Source organism: Ursus arctos, unplaced genomic scaffold (assembly GCF_023065955.2).
Source record: "Ursus arctos isolate Adak ecotype North America unplaced genomic scaffold, UrsArc2.0 scaffold_9, whole genome shotgun sequence".
In the NCBI taxonomy this organism is placed as follows: domain Eukaryota; kingdom Metazoa; phylum Chordata; class Mammalia; order Carnivora; family Ursidae; genus Ursus; species Ursus arctos.
Window position 1 is genome coordinate 26,555,378 of NW_026623111.1, and position 18,477 is coordinate 26,573,854.

At 36.5% G+C, this 18,477-nt stretch overlaps 1 non-coding gene across 1 annotated transcript; it reads right to left on the bottom strand.

Annotated features, from left to right (window-relative positions):
- Positions 1–16,621: 16,621 nt before the first annotated feature.
- LOC113262565 (U6 spliceosomal RNA) lies at positions 16,622–16,728 on the bottom strand. The gene has a single exon (XR_003318848.1). It is a non-coding gene; the product is annotated as a U6 spliceosomal RNA (small nuclear RNA).
- Between the last annotated feature and the right edge of the window lie 1,749 nt (positions 16,729–18,477).

Sequence of the window (18,477 nt, forward strand, 5' to 3'; positions counted from 1 at the left end):
ACTTTAATAGCCTCTAGGGTATACTTTAAAGATAACGTACACTTTAATGTATAATTGTTTACATGTACTGAAATATTTTAAAGTAAAATGACAGAGTATATAACTACCAATGACTAAAAAGAGTGTATATATTTGAGTGCTTATAAATAATATTGATTAGCTAAAATGTTTTAAAAGTTTATCTTATCTATTATAGAATCAAATATGACATCAACAGTAGCTCAAATACTCGTTCTGCTACTCTCTCTAGAAATATCTTTATAGAAACAAAATAATAGACAGGAAAACTCAGCAGAGCTTGAAAATCTCAAATAGCAGTGATCATTGTGGTAAAATTAAACTATTGAAATCTCTACTTGAACAGTATAAAATATGTATGAGGAGAGATTGGTATGCTTAGCTTAAAAAATTGAATTCATATCCATTTCTGATTGATGTATTATAATTCATAATAATTAATAATATAGTTAGACGTATTCCTCTTTAAAAATTTAGTTAAAATTTGAAAGTCTACAAATGCTACTGAGTGCATTAGCTTTTACTGCCAGACAATACATCACAAGAAAAAAATTCTACCGAATGACTTTTCAGTGCAGACAACAAAAAGCTTTTATAAACACATTAATGACGGAAATAGTATTTTTCACTCAGTATGTACTGAAGCATAATGAAGTTAGGTCTCCAAACCAAAATATATTTTCCCTCAGGGAAAAACAATCATTTAAACAGCCATTGATTTGTTACCTACTGCCTTGACACTTTATGATGAGCCCCTTCAAAGCTTGCTGATCTTACTTATCTGATAACAAATAATGCATATAGAAAAAGAAAAAAAATATTGTCTCCCAGGAAATATTTGCCTTATCAAGTGCTGAAGAATTTTTTGTGTGTTCAACATATGCTCACAGATCAAAACATCATTGCATTACAAACGTTAAAGTATTCATAAATTTGTTTTAATCGTGAAACAAGCAGTGTTCATGTGCATTATCCCCCCAGCTCCAAATTATAGCATTTGCTATTCTTTTAGCACAAAATATTTTGAAAATTTCATGGCAATTTTGACACTTTAGAAAATAAACATCTATATATTCAAGATAGCTGTTTTAATTATTTTTCTTAATTCTTGTAATGGAATAATAAAATATAAAACAACATACACAAAGTTAAAATAAGCTATTTATTTTATAGAGGTAGAAACTAATTTTCACTCCACCCAAAGAACAAAATATCTTTGATATTTAGTCTTGAACCCAATGAGAACAAATACAAAACTTTCTGAAATCGTATAATAACTTATGAATATGTAATATAAATAGTAAAAAAATGAAAAATATAGGGTGAGTTAAATGCCCAAATAAGACAAGAAAAAAAAAAACAGAGAGTTGAAAATTTAATTATTCATAGATCATGGTATGTTGATATTATGTTTTTTTCTCACAAATGAATAATATTTTGCAAAAGAATAGTAAAAATTTTCAAAGGCTCATTAAGCCTCTTAAAGGCTCATTTTACTAGTGAGAAAGGTGGAGGCAAGGTTATATTGTAATTTTTTATTATTACTTAGTTTATTTTACAAAAATTTGGAGTTTTCTTACAAATTAATCAATTTTAGAATAAAAAATAAACAATAGGTTTTGAGGGTATAAACAAAGTCTGAGAAAGAGAATATTTAACCTATATATTAGAAAGATCCCTGGACAGAGATGTTCTTGGTACTTAGGATCAATTCCTTATCATAGGGAAAACTACATGTTTGACTAAAACCAAATCAATCAATAAAGAAAAGTAGACTAGGGGCACCTGGGTGGCTCAGTTGGTTAAGCATCTGCCTTCAGCTCATGTCATGATCCCAGGGTTCTGTGATCAAGTCCCACATTGGTCTCTATGCTCACCAGGGAGTCTGCTTCTCCCTCTCCCTCTGCCTGCTCCCCCTGCTTATACTCTCTCTCTCTCTGTCAAAAAAATAGATAAAATGTTAAAAAAAAAAAAGAGTAGACTAAATATTTTTCTTGATGTAATCTGAATCTATGCCTTTATTCCTGCTAAGGTAAATTTATGGCATTTGGGACATCAGTTAACTGTTTAGCTTCCTTGGGCCTGTTATTTTTACTGTGTCTGGGTAATTTTAAAATAATTCTGAATAAATTTGTTTTAGTCTATACACTATGGAAGTCAACCTTTTAAGCATGGTATCGGGATACAATCCAAGAATATTTGTATAGTTTTTGAAAAGACCTAATCACATGTCTTAGTCCAGGACGGATAGGCAAATTTTTAAATATGGGATTTGCTGAATGGCATAAAAAAAAGTCAAAGACTATTTTCCATGCATGAAACTGTATTCTTATAGGATTTATTAGAAATATGATCCAGGTTCCAGTTTACAAACAAGATATAAGATTTTAGCAACACCAGCGATAGTCTTCTGAGTGGTGTCCTAGGTTCTGAGTTTCATGTGATTTTGTGCTCCAGAACTTCACCCCCATGAAAATTGCTTGTCACAGTGCTTATAGGCAGAGAGCAGGGACTCCCCTAAGATTACATCAAAAGATAAGGGGTGCCTGGGTGGCACAGCGGTTAAGCGTCTGCCTTCGGCTCAGGGCGTGATCCCGGCATTATGGGATCGAGCCCCACATCAGGCTCTTCCACTATGAGCCTGCTTCTTCCTCTCCCACTCCCCCTGCTTGTGTTCCCTCTCTCGCTGGCTGTCTCTATCTCTGTCAAATAAATGAATAAAATCTTAAAAAAAAAAAGATAAAACAGCTATTTTTGTGCTTGGTTGCTAATTAATGTTTGTCATTTTGATAGAATTTAGTCAAAGTCTAATTTTCAGTGCAGCATGTCAATTCCTAGTCAGATATGCAAAAGGAAAATATAGCCTTTATCTATTTCTGATTCTGGGGGCTCTTGACTTCCTTTAAAAGAACCTGACAATTCCAAACTTCTTTAAAGCAGTTTTCAGTAGGCTTCAAGGTAGCATCAATATTTTTTGTATAATGAAGCCCATGTGATTGGAAAAGATAACCATGAAAAGATTATGTGTGCTAGTGGAGAAGTGAGACTACCTTTGTCTCCATTTTTGTTACATAGTATCAGATTATTGAACCGTGGCTGGGCTGGATCAGGGGGTTTGAATTAATGCTGAATAGAAGTTCAGGATTCTTAGGAGTTAAGGAGAAGCAAGAGAGGTTAGTGGATGGAGCAGCTTTGATAGAATGTAGTCACATCAAAAGTTTAACTTATTAAAATTAAATTTTAGATAAGTCCATGAGCACATATTCAGAGGAAAATGGGAGATACTGGTAGGTGTTATTTCTAAATTTCTATGTATTGTTTAGTCTGTGGGTACCTTTCACCCTTGAGTGTGATTCTAGAATTTGAAGAAATATGTTTTACATACGGCCTCTCTATTCAAACCAACTGCTAGCGCAAAACCAAAGACGTATCAACTACTCAATGATATAGGAAAATTTGGCTTTGTTGTTTATTAAGAATTTAGAGTGTTGATCTAAAAAGTAAGCCTTTGGGGGCGCCTGGGTGGCTCAGTCGTTAAGCACCTGCCTTCAGCTCAGGGCGTGATCCCAGCGTTCTGGGATGGAGCCCTGCATCAGATTCCTCCACTGGGAGCCTGCTTCTTCCTCTCCCACTCCCCCTGCTTGTGTTTCTGCTCTCGCTGGCTGTCTCTGTCAAATGAATAAATAAAATCTTAAAAAAAATAAAATAAAATAAAAAATAAAAAGCAAGCCTTTGTAAAAGATTTTTTGGATAATTTTGATTATTAAAAATTCACTTTTTTGTTGTTGTTATTATTGTTGAACATTGTTGACTTGGAACTCAAAACTCACATACAATCAGTCTCTATTGCATATTCTACACAGTCAAGTCTTATGTTACTGTTTGTTTAAAGAGTTCTGCAGTTGAAACAACATCAAAAGCCACTGGACCAGGCCAAATTTGAAACCAAATACAATCCTAAGATTAATTGGTATTACAGTTCTCTTGTCAAATAAAGAAGTTATTATAACAAGGAAAATGCTCTATGAGATCTGCAAGAATTTTTAATGGTTAGGTAGAAAAGAAAAGACTTTTCTTTTTTTTTTTTTTTTTAAGATTTTATTTATTTGACAGAGAGAGAGAGAGAGCCAGCGAGAGAGGGAACACAAGCAGGGGGAGTGGGAGAGGAAGAAGCAGGCTCCCAGCAGAGGAGCCCGATGTGGGGCTCGATCCCAGGACTCTGGGATCAGGCCCTGAGCCGAAGGCAGATGCCCAACGACTAAGCCACCTAGGCGCCCCAAGACTTTTCTTTTATAAAGAGGAGTACCCAAGTCTAGAAAGAACTAAGTTTGGGGAAGTAGGATGAGCAATGTGGCATGATGGGACAGTAGACCAAAAAATGATTTACCTTGAAGTCAACCTATTCTTGGGGGGGGGGGGGTTGGTAATAAAGGAGGGGTTGTATGCTGGCTCAGGTTGAAAATGAGTCAAAATTTAAGGGTCTGGGAGAGAAAAGAAACTTAACCAAAATTTGGTTTACAAGCATTTTGCTACAATTGATCAATGAGGAAAAATAGTTCAGCTCTTCATTTATGAAGCAAAGAATGAGAATTATAAGTCTGTGTTTGGCCTCACCAAAGGTAAACAAGGAGGCATCCCCAAGTCTTATCTAAGTAGTACGGGAAGAGTATTTATTCGTAGCAAGATTTTTCCAAACACAAGAGTGAGGGGATTTCATTAATCTTCCCTATTTTTCAGAGTCACAAGGTTTAGGTAAACTTCAACATGCCAGCCCCTCCTTTTTGCAAGACTAATGATATGCATTCGTTGCTGAGCAGCTCAAAGGAACCAGATCTCCCAAATGGGGCAAAGGAGAGTCTAAGAAATAGTCCCCTGAGGACTCTGGTTGACATTGTTGTTGCAAAATCAGTTGATCCATCTACTGAAAAATGGTGACAATTAGTTGCTTTAGGCATTGTAAGAGAGGGGTGCCTACAATGCAAAATGGAAATATTAACATAAGAGTTTAAGAAATCAATGGACTAAAATCTTTCTATTATGCAACATGCTCCTTGAGTTATTAAAGCTAAGATGTTGCTCCTACTGTTTTCCACAGCCATGGTTGCCTCTCATACAAGGGCATGTGTGACCTGAACATTTTACCAGAGTTCCTCAGTGACCCAGGCAGCAGCTATTAGAAGAAGTTCAGCCCATGCATAGTCGGCTGCAGTGATGAGTCCTCTGAGGTATATATCAAGTCTTTGAGCTTTATCTCACACAATGCTTCTTCAGATCTGAGAGGAGAATCAACCTACAGGAAACCTAAAGTTGCAATAAAGATCTAGGCAGTCAGATTTTAGTTCTCAGGGCCACGAAGTCGGGAGGGAGGGAGAAAAAAATGGATACCTTTGTTTGGTGGACTGTAGCAAGATATTGAAAGAAACTAGAAGAATTGAAATTTTGGCGAAGATTGATACTGCATGCAATATAACAGATTGATCCAGTTTATGGGTAGGTAACAAAATGTTTTTTCATATTAGTTGTCTGCAAATTACAAAGGGGCAAATTAGCTCCATGACAATGAACTGGGACAGGATCTGGTAATTCTCTAGAGTGAGCTAGAGTGTTTTTCACTGAAACACAAAATTTCTCTCTATAGTCACTCCCCTTTTGATGAAAGATAATACCAAAGAAAGATTATTCTTGATCGTAAAATAAGACTGATCTCATTAGGATTTGACCTGATTATTTACATAAGTACAGCAAAAGTTATAATTTAACGTATAGGCCTTTATAAATTTGTTTTGCTGGATGCTTTCATAAAGGATCTCAGATTCAATTTTTAAAAGTCTCTTGAGGCCAGGTAGCCAACACAATAACTCATCATAAGATTTCACCTTTAGTATCTATCAATTTGGGTAAATTACGTTCTTCACAAGTGACCTCAAAATATCTTAAGTTTCCTGAATTTGCTGAGAAGTTACTTTCTTTTGTCATCTGTAAGGCCGTGAACACTCGAAGTCGGGTACATAGCCAGTTTTCCCAAGAGGTCTTTATAAGCATTGGTTCCATGAAGTCAACCACAGTTTTTTGGAAGTGTCTAGTTACATCTGAATCAAGTACCATTCTCAAATAGGACATTTTACTGAAAGCCTTGGTTTTATAACCTATGTTTCCAATATGTTCTGTTAACAAGGAGGCCAGATTCTTGTTGGACCTATGCAAATAAGAATATAAGAGAGTCCAAATTCTGGAGGGGATCAAGCTTGGAGAAAAACATAAACATTTCATTTTTATTTACAAAATCACAGCATATTAAATTGTTATGAGTTATAGATATCTTCAGAGAAAAAAGAAAGAGGTTCCTTATTTCCAGAAAAATTGGACATTAAAGCATCAGCAGTATTCCAAATGAAGCCCATTATCATCCCTTGTCAATATTAATTCTTGTTTCAACTATCTTGGGTTAGCAGTCTAATGAATCCATCAGCTTCTCGATTAGAATTCTAGGAACCTTGACTTCATTCAGTGGTAGGGTCTTAAAATTATTTAAGCAGTGTCATCAGAAACTGGGACCACAAGTACCTGGCACAGTCTTTACCATGGGTCTCTGACAAAGTCCTTTTTTGTTGAATTCTGGCCTGTGGCTGATTGTAAGCACAATCATGGAAGAATTAGATTAAAAAGAAAAAAACTATCTGTAGATTATCAAAGATTTAAAATAAATGATTAGAGTTTATTACAAAAATAAGGTAATTGACAAGAAAGTTTGTTTCTGTGGCATGGTACATTTTAAAAAAATAACTGAATTTATGATAGATAATACTATATTATTATTTAATACCAGGCAAATCATCATTAGGAATTTAATAAATAAAAACATTATGGACAGCAAGGACTTTGTTAGAGCTCCAGGAACTTTATACAATTTCTGAAATACTTATATTAATAATATTTTTACCCAAATCTAACCTATGGATTGTTAAGTATTTCTTCTGATAGGACAACACTTCCTGTGCATCTCATGACATATCGAATAAACTTATTTTAGTACTTTTCTTTTTACAAAGTGAAAGAACAAATCTTTTGTGATTTTCCAAGGATCCCCTAGGAATCTCAAAGAGGGGATTATGGGCAAATCTTTTTTCTATTAGGTATAGAATGTTTGCCTTCCAGGCAGATAACTAAAATTGTAAAGGAAAGTCTTTTACAAACTCTTATTAAGAGGAGACTAGTAGTCCAAAATACTTTTATTTTAACAAAGAGAAAACCAAACTCTAGTTTTTTTTATGAGTATAATATTCTATACTAAGTCTCATTTAGATATATTAGAAATAAACCCATCAAACCTTAGCTAGTGTTGACCAGGGCAAATAAAATCCCCTTTCTGCAAACCTTCCACAATTTTCCATACCCATTTAGGTATTTTTCTACAGTTTATCTTTCTCATTCTGGAATAATATAGGTATTTTACTTTAGGAAAAATTACCCTTTTTAAATAATGAAAACATATCCTGCATACTGTGTATACTTAATATAGCAAGTCTAAGGTTTTAAATTACTAAAAAAATTCTTGAAAACTATCTGCAAACTAACATACTACAAAATATAAGTACTATTAAAATAAAATTTTTAGATTAAGTTCAATTTCATTTTCTGGGAATTTTAAGAATATTCAATTTATATAAGTGCTTAGTTATTTTTAAATCAGTTATAATAGAGTTCTTTGAAGGGGCTATATAATCTATTTTGGAAATACCACTTAGAGGTAAGAAAATACTACATATGCATACAACATGCATACATACACATACAGACAGACAAAAATAATGAACCCATAGCTTCAACTCTAAAATTTTAATTATGTTTTAGGCATAAACACAAAAATACAAAATTTACTGGTTTATATAAAAGACCTGACTTCTGTTCTTTCCCCACCTCTGCATTTTCATGAGTAATGTTTTTCTGGATGATGGGACAAACTGATTTTGCTCCCCACCAATAATTGTGGAGGGAACCTTTATGAATTCATTTGTCACAATGTAAAATTCTATGGAGAATGTAGACTAAATTTCAGGCCAACGACTGAGGAGAAACCAGAAGGCCATCTTGGTGTCTCCAAAGTTCTTCTGAGGGAGTATATATCTAGCTTATTTCCTTTGATGGTTGCTCTTGGGATCCTTGAGCCTGTTGAGAGCCACTAACAGAGGAAGAGGACTTAAATTCAAATGACTATAGGGAATTGAGGGGCTGGAGTGGGAAGAGAATGATCTGGCAAAGGTGGATAAATGGATACAGTAGGTAGAGACATTGAAGCGGATCAGATATTAGGATTCAAGGGAGCTGCAGAAAAGATGGAAGATAATACCATCATTAGAGGTATTAGACTAAATTAGTGCTATAATAGCAAAGCATGTAGTCGCCGGCAGAAGAGGGGGGAGGAGAGAGAGGGATATCTATAGGGTTAACAGAGAGTTAACCCAAAGGGGAAAAAGAAAAACAAAAGAAAACTTTAAAGAAGCTGGGCTAGAATTCTACTTGATTAATTTCTTCACACAATCCCTAGGATGGAGAGCTGAGGGAGATTCCTTAGGGAATCTCTGGGGCCAAAGGAAAAGAGGGAATGTCCTGCATGATCTCCAGATGTGGGGAACCTAGGAGAAACAAGAGGCCTCAGAGAAGAGGCTAAAAGAATAGTCTCTTTGCCTGAAAGAAATCAAAGTAACTCCTTCCTACTTCAACAGAAAAGATGTTTGGAACCCTGGTTTGAGAACTGAATTCACTGAAGCATCTTTGAATTGCCTACCAGCAAGGGAGTTCAAAGGATGCACAAGGCACCATAACCTGTGTGAGGATGTGGGAATCCATAGGTGTGGCCCAATCTTGATCCCAGTCATAGCATCAGAAACTATCAAATAAAAAACAACTCTGGATCTGGATAAGGAGAGACTTTATTCAAAAGGCGTATTGCAAAATAGGTGAAAGGAACATTTGCAATAGCGGGAGAGAGTCTATTGCAATAGGGAGAATATTCTGACCAAGAGATCTGTTGGCTATGCAAAGATTAGACAGAAAGGGGCTTCTGTTTTATAAAGAAGGACATTGGCGACTAGGAAACAAGGGTTAGGGAAGTGGTGTGAGCAAAGATGGTATGATTGGATGGTAGGTCAGTGAATGTTACCTGGAAAGCCAGCCTGTTCTTGAGAGGGTCCATTACAGAGGGTTGTTACACTGGGTCAGGCTGAGGATGAGTCGAAGTTCAGGAGCATGGGAGATGGTAGAGAATCTTGACCAAAGTCAGCTGATAAGCATTCAGTTCTGACTAATTAGTAGGACCAAAGCAGTTCAGCTATTCATTTATGTGACAATAAATAGAAATTTGTAGATCTGTTTCTGGCTTTGTCATAGATAAGCAAAGGGGACATCCATTAATTTTAGCTGAATCATGTGGAGAAGAGTGCTCTTTTTATAGCAAACCATGTCCAGGAACACGATGTGGGAGAGTTTCCTTAACTGTCATGCTTTCCATGATTACAGGGCTCAGTAAAGTTCAGCATTGTCCCCACAATCCTATTGCCATAGATGCTATTGCTCCTGAGTCATCTACATTAGTTTTCTTCTCTCTGTCAAGGTGGAAACCTTAAGTGCCCATTAGGACAGGAAGGATAAATGGACACTAAAGGAAACCCTGCTTTTACTAAGAGTCAGGCACATCTTAAAGAAATTTTCTGTCTTGAACTCACTGTCTCCAGTCTGTGAAAGTTAAATTCAAGCAAGATTATTTTCTCATTTATATGCCTTGACTTGTGCCATAGGAATCATGGACTTAAAGGCATATTGGGGAAGATGGGGGTGGGGAGTGTGTATCGTAAAGGTGGAATAAAGAGTGTGGACACAGAATAGAGAGCATAAACAAATGATTGCTACGTTCACATTTGCTATGGGGGTACCACACACCCTGAAGATAAAGTCAGGTCACATTGCAGAGTATCAGTAAAAAATCAAGAGAAAAGGTAAGATGAGAAGGTAAGGTGGAGTCAGGTCCAATTTTGTTATAAAGCATGGGCAGAAATAAGATGAATACAATTTAATATAATAGGGCATTATTAAGTGCACAGTATTTGCAAGAAAATGTATAGGCCATGTAAGGCCAAGAATAATGTCTGGATGTTTAAACTGGGGATAAAACCATATGTAGAAATAGGGTTTAAGGATAACAGGGTGGTTGAATTTGGATACAAAGAAGTAGATAAGAATCAAGTCAGTGACATGAGCATTACGAATAAAGGTTGAAAATTTAGAACAGATGGTACACCTACCTAGTGCAGTCAAAGCACAACCATAGCCAAGTCAGTATTTGGTGTTTTCTCTTTTACTTTTAATAATCATTATTCTTCTGTCCAGAGGAGCCATGCTTTTTAAGTTAATCTTGAGTAAGAGAAAGACAGCAGTCTGGTATGTAGGATTGTGTATCTTTTACGTAATTTTCTCAGAATACCTACTTCTTCACAACCAAAACAATCCATCAGTGAGAAAACGATTTATTTTGTTCTTTTATTATTTTTACTTTATTTTATTTATTTTATTTTGGAATAATACTACTGGACCAGCATTTGTAATGTTTTAAAAAAATATGTCTTGATACATTTCTTTTAAAAGAGGATTGATGGCCAGATCAAGAGTTAGGAAGAAAGCAGCAACAGCCTAATGCATCCTCATCTATTCCTTGCCCGGGGAAAAACACCCTGGTTCCTATTCCCACATTTTCTGGCAGCTTAAGTAAGTAGTCACAGTACTGCTTGTCTACCACCTACTGGAGAATAGGAGGAATCAAAGGCAGACACTGGGTAATAAGATTCCATAGCACACCCAGGAGACAATGGAGCTGCTATTCTCATATACACAAGGCTGTACTCTACTGGGGACTTGGGCCTTAAGCAGAAGGTTATTTAAATCCCGAAGCAAAAATGAAACTGCTGGAAATGGAAAAATCCAATAAGCCAAAAGGCTGAGTTAACCTGCCTGGTGGAGTGTAGAGAGTGGCTGCTCTTGGCAGAAGCAATGAATTCTGGGCTTTATGTCAGTATTATAAATTTTACTTCCCTTTTAATATCTCTATCGAAACCTTGCCCCAGATAAATTGTAAATCAATTGACCAAGGTAATTTACTTATCCTGAGTCGGATGTTTGTGTATGGTAATTTTGCCTCCAGAAAAGGAAGAAGCCTGCTTGTGGTTTCCTAACCATTTGGCAGGCAGGAGAAAAATATCAGGTCACCGGCCAATAATGCAGTTTCAACAGTAAATATGGGGCAGCAATTTAGAGAAGGGAGGGAGAAAGGATAAGGAGCTTTACCCTCCCAGTGGGAAAGAAACGTTGCTGGATTGGCAGGACTTTCTCTGAGGATTAATAGAATTTGTTCTGATGACAAGCTGGTCACAATAATTATTCCCACCTCTTTGTAGCTTTTCAATTGCCATTACCCTCCTGTGGCAGCTTATGGAGAAAAGTTGGCATCAAAACTAAGGGTACTGATTATTATAACTAGATAAATATAGGAATAACAATTTTATTCAATTAAAGGCCTTGGCAAAGTGGCCTAAAATAAATCACAAAGAGAATAAACATACAAAACCATCTTATACAAATATCTGAATTTGCATTCAGAAAAATGGAACATGTTCATTTTGGCCAAATCAGAACTCTCCAGGGGCAAAGTAAGAGCCAGTGTCCATGAAAGTAATTACAAGAGGTGATAACAATTCTAAATGGCAAGCAAAAAGATCTGAGCTTTTGTGTTCTAATTTGTGTCTTCTTCTCAAGTCTGATGTCACTTTAGTTAGAAAAGGCAATTTCATTAGAAAGAAAGGACTTGAACCATTTTTTTCACTGTCGTATCCCTAATATCTAACATTATCCCTAGATTCAAAGAGACTCATAAAGCCTTTTTGAATGAATAGATGAATTATATGATAGTAGAGTAAATGAATGGGCAGATAACTACAGCAGTAAATATTAGAGCTACTAAAAATTCCCTTGAAAGGGGCAGCTGGGTGGCTCGCTTGGTCAGGCCTCTGCCTTCAGCTCAGGTCATGATCTCAGGGTTCTGGGATGAAGCCCTGGGGCAGGCTCCCTGCTTAGCAGTGAGTCTGCTTCTCCCTCTCCTTTGCCCCTCCCCCCTGCTCATGCTCTCTCTCTCTCTCTCTCTCTCTCCCCCTCAAAAAATAAATAAATAGGGGCGCCTGGGTGGCACAGCGGTTAAGCGTCTGCCTTCGGCTCAGGGCGTGATCCCGGCGTTATGGGATCGAGCCCCACATCAGGCTCTTCCGCTATGAGCCTGCTTCTTCCTCTCCCGCTCCCCCTGCTTGTGTTCCCTCTCTTGCTGTCTGTCTCTATCTCTGTCAAATAAATAAATAAAATCTTTAAAATATATATATAAATAAATAAATAAATAAATAAATAAATAAATAAATAGTTTTTTAAAAATTCCCTTGAAAATCCTAGAATACGAATAGGGGATACCATCAAAGTAACCCTAGAAATTACATTACTAGGTGTCATTTTTCTAATGATTCAATTTTAATTTAAAAAATTGTAATGTAGTCACAACATGAAACACATGACTATATAGCTCTTTTATCTTAGCTGCAGAAAATACCACGTGAATAAATGATTTTTTCACATCTGTACACCTGACTCTTCTTCCCCTTCCATCTTAGTTCTCTTCATTTTCCCTTGCTTACATTCTAGTTCAGTTTACTTGTGTTTCCTTTTTTTCTTGCAGTTCATTTTTTTCCTCTCCCTCTTTCCCATTCATATTCCATCTCTCTCCATTTCATTCTGAACTGCATCAAAAGATCTCCCTGGGCAAGACGATATACCATTTTACTCAGTCTTCTTCCAAATGACCACGATCTCTACATATTCCTCATGCTGCCCCCCTGGCCTGACATCCCTTCTCCCATTCTTTTCTCTTCCTGGTCATTCCTACTCATGCTAGAGTGCACACCAAAAGTATTTTCTCTAACCAGTTTTTGCCAGTCTCAAAAGAGAATTGATTATTCCCTTCCCTTGAGGCTTTGACATATAGTAAAATCTTCTATTCTAGTGCCCACCATGTATCATTAATATTTATTCCTATGTCTCCTTTCAGCTAGTGATTTCCTAAGAGTAATGATTATAAAACATTCATGTTCTATAATATGTTCATTTTAGTTCCTGGCACATAGTAGGTGCTCAGTATTTGAATAGACGAATGAAAACATTAGAATATTGAGAGAATTAGGATTTGGTTGACATATATACTTTATATTAATATTTACTTACTCAAAATCTAAAAGTCACTCTGATTTTGTAACATTAAATAAAATTAAAATCTGAATGCATTATTTAAATCCTAAAGAAATACAAGAATAATTTGCTAAAATTCAAATGAGACAAATCCAAAGATGACATCTCTTCATATTTTTTTCTCTTACTTGCACAACTTGTTCATGAATATATGTAATATATATATTTAACTAAAATCTACATATGAAAGGCTTTATAGAAACTGAAATAATGCTTTCACATTATTAACTGTGAATATTTGTGTGTAATGTGACCGATTAACTTGAATCCTGACTAGAATTTATTTCACTACTTAGCATTATCCTCTTCCTATTCATTTCATCCTCTCTTGTATTTTCTGGACCCATTTCATTCCGTGCCAGTGCATCTGATTGGACTGTAAAACATGAAATGTGTAGCTTCAAAACACAGCTGGAGCCAATGCCATTCTTTAGCCAGCTGGCATCAGCCATTGCTGTAGAAAGCAGCTGACTTCTGTTTTGATAGAGTAAGCATTCCAACGTGTGCTGCTTGTAATTCACTCACCATCCAACAAACAAATTAGTTTAGAAAAGAAATATATTAACCATTGAGAGGAATGAGATTGATTGATAAATGGGCTATCATTCCCCCTTGCTCACAGTATATAGCATACTTCTAACGCTTTTAGCAAGGAAGTTTCCACTACTTACAGTATTTTCATCCCCAAGGCAAGATATCTGTGCGAAAAAAACACTTGAAATTTTTTAGGACTCAAGAAGAGGGTTGAGAAAAACATACATATACTCGATCTATGCATCTATGAATCCATCTATCTGTGTCTAGCTAGCTTTCTAGCTAGCTAACTATCTGTCCATCTATGCTTCTATCTATGCATCTATCTATCCCTACACCCAGCCCTCTATTCACCCATTCTTCTACTTCTTCACTTATCCAGCTAAGCCTTTCTCTCCCTCTGTCATCAATCTCATATCTACCATCTATCTATCTATTATCTATGTTCTATCTATCTTTCTAGCTCATATCTATCATTTCTGTCAATCTGTATGATCTCTAATCATAGTTATATCTGTTCATTTATCCACCCAAACCTCCTCCATCTCTCCATGTATCAGTCTGTATATATATATTATATCTCCATCTATCCAACTATCCACCTACCTGGACATCCATTAATGTATCTATCTATCTATCTATCTATCTATCTATCTATCTATCATCTATCTCTCTATCATCTCCCCATCCATAATATCAGGGATAGGCATTCATTCAACCTTTGTGTAAATTTCTCCAGGAACAAAAAACTCACCATTCTACCTGGTGAGCCTATTCTCTAATTGTCCACATTTACTTAGAAAGTTAACCACATGTTTATGATCTCCATTCATTAGTCATGACTTTGCTCTCCAGAGCAGTACAAAATGAATCTACTACTACCACCCAACTGAAAAAAATCTCTAGATTTACAAAGAGACTAAGTTGTTTTATCCAACTCTTTGTTCACTACCAAAACTAAACCCCCCTCTCCACAGGAAACAGTTTTCTGCTGTTGTAGTCTTTTACTGCACATGCTTGCAGTTCATCACTGTCCCTTTTATTTAAAATATTGTACTAGATTTAGAAGCAAAGAGATCTCAGAACCGTGGCTTATGTTGGATTCATTCCCTAAATATTGAGACTAATCTATGATTGACAAGCATGAAAATGTCCCTTTTCATATTATATTATTTGTTTATTGCTGCTTAAGACATTATTACAATCTCAGAAGCTTAAAATAGCACATATTCTGGGGCGCCTCGGTGGCTCAGTCAGTTAAGCATCTGCCTTTGGCTCGGGTCCTGATCCCAGGGTCCTGGGATCAAGTCCCACATCAGGCTCCCTGCTCAGTGGAGAGCCTGCTTCTCCCTCTCCCCCTCGCCCTGATTGTGCTCTCTCACTCACTCACTCTCTATCAGATAAATAAATAAAAATCTTTTAAAAAATAGCAAACATTCATTATTTGAACGTTTCTGTGATTCAGGAATCTAAGCTCCGCTTAGCTGGACCCTCTACTCCAGATATCACAAGACTGCACTGTGTGTCATTGAACTGTGTTCTCATCTGGAGGCTCAACGAGGAAGAATCCACTTCCATGCTTTCTCAGGTTGTTGGCAGAATTCAGTTCCATGTGTTTGCAGAACTTCCCTAGCTTCTTGGTGGCTGATAGCTAGAGGTATCCCTCAGGTCCTGAAGGCTTCCATCAACAACTTGCTATGTGAACTTCCTAACATGGATATTTACTTCTTCAAAGCCAGCAAGGGAGAAATCTCTAGAGCAAGTCTGCTGGCAAGATGAAATCTTATTCATAACATAATCATGGGAGTAACATCTCATCACCTGTGCCATATTCTGTTGGTTGGAAACAAGTCACAGATGCCACCCACATTTAAAGAAAGAAGATTAAAATAAACGTATGATTCACTAGGATGCAGAGATCACAGGGGGCCCTTTGAGTCTTTTCCCAAACATGTAATGAATCAAAATAACATCACATGATATAGCATGTGAGTACGTGACAGTGGTTTATCTTTCATGTTTCATAAAACTTAGAAAACAGAAGTGTCATGAAGCTTCTTCATTTTCTTGAAAGTAGGGGCCGAGTCCTGGTGGATGTGGTGGAATGAACTAATTACCTCAATTCTTCAAACTTCTCTGTGTTCAGCCCTTGTCCATAGGATGTTGCAGTGCCTGTGAGCGGTGCCTGTTCACTGTGAGCAGTGCTTACGTTGCTCACTACTTCACTCTAAGTTCAAAAGTGTTACCTGTTAAAGTAGTTTCTTAAGGCTGTCATAACAAATTGCCACAAACTTGGTGGCTTAACACAACAGAAATTTATTCTTTCCAGTTGTGGCTGGCAGAACTCCAAAATCAAGGTTGTCAACAGGGTTACATTGCTTCCAGATCCTCTAGGGAAGAACACTTCCTTGCCTCTTCCAGTTGGCAGTGGCTTCAAACATTCCAATCTCTGCCTCTATCTTCATATGGTTCTCTCCTCTATGTCTGTGTCTGCCCCTCTTCTCTATAGATGTAGGGCCCACCACCCACAGTAATCCAGGATGATCTCATCTTGAGTTCCTTTAACAGTTACATCTGTAAGACCCTTTTACCAAAGAAGCTTGTTCTCACAAGTTATGAAATGTGGACATATTTTTAGCAACCACTATTCAACCTACTACATCTACTTTGGCCAACGATAGGCTTAGCAGATGTGACCTAGCGCTTGTGAGATGGGGCTTCCTCTCTCTCTCTCTCTCTTTTAAATACGGACCACTTCAAGAATTTGCATGTCATCCTTGCACAAGGGCCATGCTAATCTTCTCTGTATCGTTCCAATTTTAGCATATGTCCTGCTGAAGTGAGCACTCAGGCTTCCTCTCTTGTACTCCTTCCTGTGCACATCTCCATGAAAAGTATGTGCTTGAGCTAGGTCACCATAGCAGGCAAACGTATCGATGCTCCGAGATGTGGCATCCCAGCCAAATCCAGACTATCCCTGAACCCTCAGCTTATTTGTAGATGCAAGATGGAGTCCAACTCAACTAAACAGAACAGCCCAAACAGGCCCTATCAAAATCATCTAAACTCCACAAGTTTATGTGAGATATAAATATTTACTATTGTATGACACTGTAGTTCTGTGGTTGCTCGTTAAGCAACAACTAATTAGCTATGTATATATGTATGTATTCATTTTTAATCCCTTTTATTCCTGAGGACTCATTCTGTATGTATATATGTATGTATGTATTTTTAATCCCTTTTAGTCTTGAGGACTCATTCTATGCTATATGTTCCTACAATCTTCCCTTATTTCAGAAATAAAAGATTTATCTTTCTTGTATATTCTCTTTCTTGTATATTCTCTGAGCAAAATTTGCTCCCAGAAAAGTATCTGTAGCAATTAATGCATGCTAATATGATAATTTAAGTCATTTAAACTTGTCTCAGGGTTATTTATCATTAATAAGGTAAAAGCTATGAGGTGGGTACCATTATCATGCCAATTTCAACCCATAAAAACACTGAGACACAGATGGTTGAGGTGAGTTGCCCAGAGTCACACAGTTAGTAAACAGTGCAGCTTTGTATAACCCAACCTAAGGTCCAGAGACTCTGTTCTTACCCTATACCATCTCATACCTATGATGACAGAATAAGACTCATACCTATGATGACAGGATGAGAGTGCCAAGCATTAGTGACAGAAGGCAGATGGAGGAAGGCTATTTTAAGAAGGGATTCCTGACGTACAGAATTTGAAAATACTTTTATCAAAACTTTGGGAAATCTGGGGGCCTATATTTCTGCTATGGTTCTTATCTCTATCCAGTCCAATCCTATTAGTACTCCTGCAAGAATGTACCTTTTGTTATTAGCCACGTGCCCCATGAGAGCCCACTGAATATTTGTGGAATTCAAAACCCTTTTAAAAAATGTATAATCTATTTTATGTTCCCCAAGCACTCAGTCATATATTAGTTTTGATTTTCCCCTCACAGAGTTGTTGGTATGGTGTAAATATTGCCTAATCTAGCCTCATAGAGTGTGTATGTCATATGTCACTGGCATTTATTGATTTTTCCATTTGCATAGGTTCACAATGCATATTAATACAAATTTAACATTAATGCACCACCCACATTCTTTGCACTACATGTAGAATAGAATTTTAATAAAGAGATTAACATTTTAATATTCAAATATGCATTATATATGCCAGGGAAGTATAAAGCAATTTTAATGTGTTAGGACAAAATTATTTTGTAATGTAAAGATAAAAGGAGAGACCTTGGACATGGATCTAATTGTTTTTCAATACTGGCTCCAGTATTTACTTGGCATTGGACCTTAGGCTTGTTACTTAGCTTCTTTTAACTACGGTCTTCTCTTCTGTAATAATACATGTAATAACTCACATTAATGGTGATGAATATAAATTAATAACCTGAAAAAAACAAAATAACAAAATTTCTTTCATATCTTTTACCTCTTTCTCCTCCAAAAATCTCTGCCATTATTTACTGTTGATTTCTTGGTGGCTGTGAAACAATGTTTCTTCTATTGCCTTCCTTATTATAAAATGGAAATAAGTTAATAGCTGCTAATATTAGT